The sequence below is a fragment of the Sinocyclocheilus grahami genome, unplaced genomic scaffold (assembly GCF_001515645.1).
Source record: "Sinocyclocheilus grahami isolate Dianchi unplaced genomic scaffold, SAMN03320097.WGS_v1.1 scaffold453.1, whole genome shotgun sequence".
Taxonomy (NCBI): domain Eukaryota; kingdom Metazoa; phylum Chordata; class Actinopteri; order Cypriniformes; family Cyprinidae; genus Sinocyclocheilus; species Sinocyclocheilus grahami.
This window is the reverse complement of record NW_015505632.1, coordinates 850,253-858,746: the sequence shown is the minus strand read 5'-3', so window position 1 is coordinate 858,746 and position 8,494 is coordinate 850,253. Positions and strand designations below refer to the sequence as shown.

At 38.1% G+C, this 8,494-nt stretch overlaps 1 pseudogene; it reads left to right on the top strand.

The window, feature by feature from the left end:
• The first annotated feature begins 2,147 nt into the window (after nucleotides 1–2,147).
• Nucleotides 2,148–8,436, top strand: LOC107552542 (WD repeat-containing protein 66-like; annotated as a pseudogene).
• Nucleotides 8,437–8,494: the final 58 nt, after the last annotated feature.

The following is an 8,494-nucleotide window of genomic DNA, read 5'->3' as shown; positions in this document are numbered from 1 at the left end:
ACTGAGAATGAATGAAAGTGGGTTTTGATGAACGCTGCTCTAATGTACAGCGCACTATTTTCAGCAAATGCACAGATCACTTTGAGCGTTCGTGCTTTGACTAGTAGGCCAGGTGACTTGTGTAATCCTGCAGGAGCACTATCTTCATGGACATGGTGATCCCATAAACGACAGCTTGAGCAGAGTTTTCTGGCTGTTTGAGAAAACGTTTTACACCGCGGACGAGTGCAGAATATGCTATTTGACGCGTTAGCTGACAGTTGATCTAGTGACAGCCAGCGTGTAAAGCTACTCCTCCAGTTATTCAAGTCTCCACTAACGCTGCCTGCTACTTCAGCTAGCTAGCTCTGCTGATTTAATTCCTGCTAAACAGAGACAATTTAGCCCGTTTTAAAAGCAGAGCGCGGACAATCCATATGTTTTAGATGTCAACAAAAAAAACAAGCCGGTAATTTCGCTTTTTTGTTATTTTAAGTGCGATATTTTCAGTGATATACACCGTTCACGCGGGGCTTCAGCACTGACCGATAGACCTAAACAGTCTAAAAGCCACAAAAAGTGGCGGAAGGATATATACACATCCCAGGAATGTGTGCACTCCTTTTGACGGTTTTATTTGTTCTACAGAGAAATTATCATCAGTACTTACTGTAAATATGCCTGGAACGTGATACGTTATTTAGTTGATAATGGAAATTAATAAATGTCGGTTTTGGTGAACGCTGCTCTTATGTGGAGCGCACTATTTTCAGCAAATGCACGGATCACTTTAAACGTTCGTGCTTTGGCACTAGTAGGCCAGGTGACTGGTGTAATGTATATTGTAAAATTCCTCAAGCACTATGCGCAGTTATTCTGATCATTTTACTTGTTTGTTTGTTTGATTGTTTGTTTAAATCTGCATTTTGTTTGTCTTTAGAGGTCTACGCAGTGATTAAAATACATTGTTATCCTTATGGAACCCAAGCCGTATGGTTCTCCGGATACAGTTTTTCATTGTAACTGTTTCTTTTCTCTAAGCTTGTAGTAAAATAAAGTCTTGAGAAATATATTTATTCACCCATTTTAAACGAGTGGTTATACATTCCTCATTGGTTGGCAGCAGCTGGGTAAACTGAGTTGAGTTAACTTTTGCACATTTTGTGAAGAATCACACAAATAAAACAATTATGATACATTTGATAGGGAAGAAGCACACTCGTGATAAACTGGATATCGCAAGGTATATGGAAACCAGGGCTACTTTATCAACTTTTTAAAATATTAATAATACATTTCAATAAAGGTTTCAAATGAAAATAAAAGTGCAGTTATACAAGTAATTGTATACTAGCAGTGAAACTCTAGCAATGGTTTTATGTGTTGTTGTTTTTCTGTATGTGGCTCAAAACACATAAACTGTTATAAACTGTAATCATTTGAATACCTGTTTGGTAAGCATGAAAATGAAATAAAACTACATTGGCATACATACAGTTAAATTTCAGTTAGTGTACAGGTAGGATTTTTTTTAACTGAGTAGCTGAGCTGTACTATGAGCTGTGCTGTTACCATATTTGTTTGTTTGTTTATTTACTCATAAACTGTTTCTTTTTTTTCTAACTGTCTAAAAATTAAAGTCTAAATTTTAAAAAATACACACCACCGTTCAAAAGTTTTTTTCTTTTTAAAAGAAATTAATAGGCTACTTTATTCAGAAAGGATGGATTAAAATGCAAACTGTACAAAAAATGCAGTTTTTTTTACTTTCCATGCAACAAAAATCCTGTATTTTCTTTAAAAATATTACATTTCAGTACTTCACTTCTTTTTATGAAGGATTTTCATCAGCAAAGTTGTGCGTTGCCCCCACACGTGACCGTATCTTAGCAACGGTAAGCGTGGGTAATTAGAGTGGATAGGTAAAGAAAAACTAGACATTCGCATTGGCAAGATTACAAGCAGTATTGCACTTGTGTTCGGGTATTATTCAACTCAAATCTTTTTAAACAAAGCTTTGGCATAGATAATTTCGACTGCACAGAGACTAAATTAGCCTGGCTAACCGCCACGCGCGGAAGTTCTGGTGTTTGCATCTGTAACCTCGTGAATCTGGTTGTGGGCCGGACAAATTCTCCAGCTTCTCCTCTCGCAAGTCACACAGAACAATGTCAACGACAAACGGGACATCTACTGCATCTGACAGGACAGATGCGGAAACTGAAGACGCAGGTGAGCAGATAAACACAGAGGATAATCAGATAGAGAAAGAAGTACACGATGAAGATGAAGAAGGAAGAAGTGAACTATACAGTCTGCAAGAGGATATTGCAGATTCACAAGTTTACACAGCCACATCACTGTCTGTCATTTCCAAGGAGACCAGAACCAAAACTCACCCTCTGGTAATGATTCGATCAAATTCATTTTAATTCCTTTAAAAAAAACATTGAATTATCTTTAACGTAAAAAAAAAATTAGTTCGTCCAAATAACTACAATGCAACTACAATGTTATGTCACAGCGTCTTCTAAAACTAAAGATATTTTATTTCACAATGACAACAGGTCATATATTATGCATGGCTATTTTATGTAATGACAAGCTGCTTTAGGAGCTAACAAGATTGAACAAGAAACAATAATGATCTTGTAAGTTTAAAATCATTTTATTGTCAAAAAGCTCAAATTTGTTAACGCTATACCCACTATACCTCAGTTTTTTCAGACCTGTATCTAAATCTTTGTATTTTGTACTTGCAGGTCCTTGATTGGGCTTATGGGATGAACCAAACTCTACCTGTTCTCAGTCTGCAGGATGAAGACAGACTTGTCATCTTGTACATTTGTGCCCATGTTGCTGTCATGTATGATCACACATCCAATGCTCAGCATCTTTTACAAGTAAGAGGCTCATACTGCTACAAACTAAGAAAGTAAATGATAATGAAGTTAAATATGATCTAAAGTGTAAAATCTTATTGTAATAATGTTGCTTATGTGCTGTTTAGTGTCTACAGATACACATACTGGTAAAAAATGTATAGCCTGAATGCACTGTAAGTCGCTTTGGATAAAATGCATACATTTATTTACAGGGCCACTGCAGAATTTTTGTGTTGTTTTTATGTTATTCTTCTCTGCCATTGGCATTGACCTCTTGCAAATCTGTCACCATTCAGACATTCAATATGGTGCTAGGGTCCCTTAGCCAGTCCATCTTCCACTATGATGGTGTGCTGGCTTTTACAGCCACCTCAGCTGGGAATATAGTTCTCTGGGACAAGCAGACTCAATCTGTCTCTCGTCACCCAGTAGTGAGGAAAGCCGTAAAGCTTGTGCCTCTCCAGAAGGAAGCAATCACTGTACTGACTTTGATTGACAGGTATATATGACACATAGATACAGTATATGGCAAATGAGTGCATTAGGATTTTTCAAATAAATTCCAGTAACCCTAAAGCCTATTACATTTTCACTTGCTGTATGTTACACTTTGCTATGCATTTGATGTTTTTTTTTTGTCTGTCTGACATTATTTTATGAAAATATATTATGTGTATACTGTCAAGTTTTATAGTAACAGGTGATGTGAATGGCCACATCAAATTCTATGATGGAAATCTCAAGCTCTGAGTTTTCAATGAATCATCAGTGAAAGATTCAATTTCGTTCCTGAATGAACAGTATGTTTGAATGAACTGATTAGAGCGAATGATTCAATGACTTACTTGCCACCAACTGGCGTATTGAGTGAGAAATTAAGGAAATTTTATTAATTTTTTTGTTGTCATCTTGTCCTATTTTAAACAGCACTGAATTTAATGAAATATTTTTTCAGTCTACTACTAGGGTTTCCTTTTTTTAATCTCTTGAAAAAACATTGATTCAAAATTAATTAACTAATTTAATAAATCTTTTTTTTTCTGATTTTGCTTATCTGTTCGTGATGGTGTGCTTTGCACAGAAAAACAGTCTTAGGGCCCTCTTATGGTTCTCCAGTGAAAAAGATGGCCATCCTACCTGCATCTAAGGATGGCGACCCTAATTCTCGTTACATGGCATATATAACACAAGATAAGGTATAAAGTGTGTTTAAGGCCTTATAAATAAACCATGCATTTAATAATAATTACTCTTCTGTTCTGATATTTTGTATCAGCATGAGTCATCATGCCAGTTTTATTGCCTTTACTATTTAGATTTAATGTTTTAAATTTCATTTTCATTCCTGTTTTCTCTCTTTTATGTAGGTTGGCATTCAAATTCTGCCTCTGGATGGAAACCCTCACAAGTCCTTTGCAATGATCTGTCACTCAACAGGCGTGTCAACTCTGGCTTGCTCATATGATGGTAGATATGCTTTTACTGCTGGAGGACAAGACTGCACCGTCTTTTCATGGGAGCTCAATTTGTCGTAAGTTTGGAGAACATGAGTCCCATGCAGAAGTCCACTGTTTTTTGCAGCTGACTACTCAACTAAGTTATAAAATATAATGCAGTTGTCGCTTAATTAATATGAGGTCATGAAATATATGTGTATAAATAATAGTACAGTTTAAAGGTGGGGAAAGCGATTTCTGGTAGCCAATGCTGACATTTGAAATCACCAAAACAAACACGCCCCTACCCCAAAAGGGTCTCGCCCCTGTTTTGATAGCTCCGTCCCACACATACGTATGCAACCCAGGCAACGATTAGTTCTGTGAAACAAAGCAAAACCAATGTTACGCCGTGTCTACACCGGACGCGAGTGGCGCAGCACGACAAAATACTATGGAACTCATTATAATCAGTGATGCTGTCTACACCATATATATATATATATACATATCTATGGTCTACACTGGATGCTGCACGACACGACACAACAAATCCCCGACAGAAAAGTGCTGCTGCGTTCTATTCATGACGTATTGACACAAATTTCAAATGATTCGAGTTTTCAACGAATCATCAGTGAAAGATTCAATTTCGTTCCTGAATGAACAGTATGTTTGAATGAACTGATTAGAGCGAATGATTCAATGACTTACTTGCCACCAACTGGCGTATTGAGTGAGAAATTAAGGACATTTTATTTATTTTTTTGTTGTCATCTTGTCCTATTTTAAACAGCACTGAATTTAATGAAATATTTTTTCAGTCTACTGAATTTAATGAAATATTTTTACAGTCTACTACTAGGGTTTCCTTTTTTTAATCTCTTGAAAAAACATTGATTCAAAATTAATTAACTAATTTAATATGCGTCTGATCGCAGACCTTCCGCTCCTTGAGTTATCTCCAGCGCTGGAAAGCTGATCCGATATTTACACTGGTCCTACTTCTTGCCTTATTGCCTTAAGCTTTCCTTTTGTTCCGCAGGCGGTTTTCTCTTTTGTTTTTTATCATCTCTATCTTTCTGTCACTCAGCTCGCTAATGTCTGTCCTGTGCAGTGTGCACTGAACGCTCTCTCCTCCACATCATGAGTAGACACGCCCCTTACTGCTGATTGGCTACAAGTTTGTTTTGCTAGTCGGCCCGAATCAGTTTTCTAAAGCATTTTTGAAAAATCGCTTATCCCACCTTTAATAGTAGTATAATAATGAATTTAAAATGTTCTTTTTAGGATTGTAACTGTATTTGCCACCTCACAATTCTGTTGTTATATTTGCATATATGCAGCTCATTGGAGGCATCAGCTGCTCTTGGAGGGAAAGACATGCTGCCCTTCTACAATCTTCTGGAGGGAGGGAGAGATGGACAGCTCTTCAGGGTTTGAGATCTCTGTTCTAATGCTTTCTTTTTTCTCATTGTCCTTTATGTATTTTTTTTTGCAGTTTTTCAGCATTTACCTCATTTCATCCTAATAATTAGTTTCATAATGCTCTCTTAACATGTTACCAGGCCTACCAATAGACAGCAAATCTTATGATTTGTCCTTTAGGAAATGGAGGAATATTTTTACTACTGTCAACTACAAAATCAGGACCTTGACACCATGGATACACGGCTTGTGTCCACATGCATACCTCTAGCTGATGTGCCCTTCTTAATGAGAGCGCTTGGCTTCCATCCAACAGAGCAAGAGGTACGAGTATTGTTGCAATCACAGTTGACTCTACCATACAGATCTGTCATCGATGGGTCGACTACCACTCAATCTTTTGTCAACACATGCTTGTTTTGTTTTGTTGAAGCTGGAAGACATGCAAAATGAGGTGAAGTTCAGCCGCTATGCTGAGACCAGAAATTACGTGACAGACATTGATTTGGAGGAGTTCATTAGGCTGTATGTCAACCACAGACCTGCCTCTGGCATTGCCAGACAGGAGCTGTGCAATGCCTTCCAGGTGCTTGGAAAGCCAGACGAAAGGGGCAGATATACAATTGACAGAGACGAACTGCTGGAGTTACTGCAGGCTAGAGGTAATACATTTTTATGAGCTTTACCAGTACTTTACATTTGGTAACTTGCAATATGACATACCAGAGAAATTATAATTAAAGGTGCAGTAGGAGATCTTGGAAAATGCTATCTTTAGCCTGATAGCACTAAAAGCGAACGTCCCACCCTCCCTGCAATCGCGCTCCAAAGCCACGCCCCCTGAACTTATATACACTCACAGACCAGAATACCAGAGACAACATTACTACAATAGGCTACATCAGCGGTTCTCAATTCCAGCCCATGTTCCGAAGTGAAGTAAACTTCAACGGATTTCCCCTGCTCAGGGAGTAGGGAGCAATGAACACTGTGTAGGGATCATATCGATCGGAACACAGTTCATGCACGTAGCTCAATTCTAACGAGCTGGTTATCTGAATCGGGTGTGTTAACTAAGCGAGACATGCAAAATATGCAGAGCGGGGGGGAGGTGCGAGGACTGGAATTGGAAACCACTGGGCTACATCATGTGTCATTCACCGGTGAGAAAACTTTAAAAGTACTACAATACCAGGAAGGAAGATCGGGGTGTTGAGGATGTTTGTCTGCCATTCTCGCTCTGTCTGCACAGCGTACGTGAATGCGCTGATGACGTATCCTGTCTGCGCGAACCGGGTGCGCAGAGGTATGCTTATACATACGTTGACAGGCAGGTAGGAAAGCCAATTAAAACGCTCGGACCGAGCGTTTTGATTGGACGAACATTTCTTGGTCCTACGCCTTCCACAGAATATATAAATACAGATAAATACATTTAGACCACTTAACTTAATGATTGCTATCGGGATGTGAAGAGACTTTCAACCAGCATAACAAAAAATGTTTCTGAAGACAATCACCTATTGCACCTTTAACAGAGAAAGACTAGAATAGTAATTACTTGTAATTCATTTCAGGTGAACATATGACCGATGATGACTTGGCTGAATGCTTTACAACACTTGTAGGTATTAGTGGAGAGGGAGCCAGTTGCACAGGTATGCAGAACTCCTGCGAACCACCATACTGATGGACAAATGTGAACTTGGACCACAAAACCAGTCATAAGGGTCAATTGTTTTGATGTTTCCCATTGATGTATGGTTTGTTAAGATAGGACACTTTTTGGCTAAGATACAACTATTTGAAAATCCGGAACCTGAGGATGCAAAAAATCTAAATATTGAGAAAATCGCCTTTAAAGTTGTCCAAATGAAGTTCTTAGCAATGCGTATTACGTTTTGATACATTTACGGTAGGAAATTTAAACATATCTTAATGGAACATGATCTTTACTTAATATCCTAATGATTTTTGGCATAAAAGAAAAATCGATAATTTTGACCCAATTTATTGTTGGTTGGCTATTGCTACAAATATACCTGTGCGACTTAAGACTGGTTTTGTGGTCCAGAGTCACAAATTTGATGGCTTACTGCCTGCATGTTAAGTCTGACATCACAGATCAGCCTTTCCAGGTCCCAAAAGCAAACAGTGCAAATATACACTCACAGTGTACTGTAGAACAACTGAAAAATCATGATCCTAACCTTTATCTCCATACTGAAATCTCAGTTGACCAGACAGTGATTCATTTTGAATATTGGTGTTTAGGACACCATGAGACATAACACTGTATTGTACACCGTTTATTAAATCAGATTAAAGATGTACTATAAATGAATAGTGCACTGTTGAGATAGTATTCTCACTTGGAAAGGAGTAGAAACTGATTTCAGGTTGGCTTTGGGTTTTTGAGTGTTCACATAAATGTGCATGATAGTGTAGCTTGTCTTCAATGTCATACTGTCATCTGCACTGTATGAACATCACCTTCTTAAGGTCAAGGAATGTTTGGCCAAAAAGATTCAAAGTGACTTTCAAAATGTACCAATCTTGACTACTGTGTCTGTCCCGTACAGAATCTCTATTTGAGAGCGTGCTGCCTCCTGAAATCAGCATGGAGACATTTGCCACAGATATCTTGGGGTTTTCTGCAGCAACCCAGGAACTTCATCAAGAACATGGGCACGATCTGTAACATCTGAAGCTTTCTGAAACAAATAATTGGAAACAAACATTTATTTGATTGCATAACAGTATTTT